Below are 435 nucleotides of genomic sequence, written 5' to 3'. Positions count from 1 at the left end.
CTTTAAAGGGACACTCCCACCTTAACATTAGTTTTGAGTTGAGATAGCCAAATTGGTGGCCATGGCCTGCAAATACCGGTTTGGGCACTCACAACATCGACAAATGCTTTAATTCGGAGATATGGAATTTCAAACTTGCAGTTTTCGGATTCTAAGGGGCTAGTGCATTGGTATGCCCCCTTAGAATTTGTGACGTCAGCGGAGATCTAACGATTTTTAAATCTTTTACTAAAACGTTTGGTAGCACGCGGTGGTATATGCTGCTTTGCGCGCAACAAATGCCGCACTTTCAAATAAAGTCGCTAGGAACAGCGGAGATTCCAAAAAGTAAACAAAAGTAAAAGTCTAATATCTTGAAAACCGGTGAATATTTTTCGATGAAATTTGGTAGATATTCGTTTTCGCTCTTTCTGAACCGAGCGACATCACTTTCGT

Source organism: Amphibalanus amphitrite, unplaced genomic scaffold (assembly GCF_019059575.1).
Source record: "Amphibalanus amphitrite isolate SeventyFive unplaced genomic scaffold, NRLGWU_Aamphi_draft 000343F_arrow, whole genome shotgun sequence".
NCBI classification, from domain to species: Eukaryota; Metazoa; Arthropoda; class Thecostraca; order Balanomorpha; family Balanidae; genus Amphibalanus; species Amphibalanus amphitrite.
The sequence above is the reverse complement of the archived record's forward strand: the minus strand, read 5'-3'. Positions refer to the sequence as shown.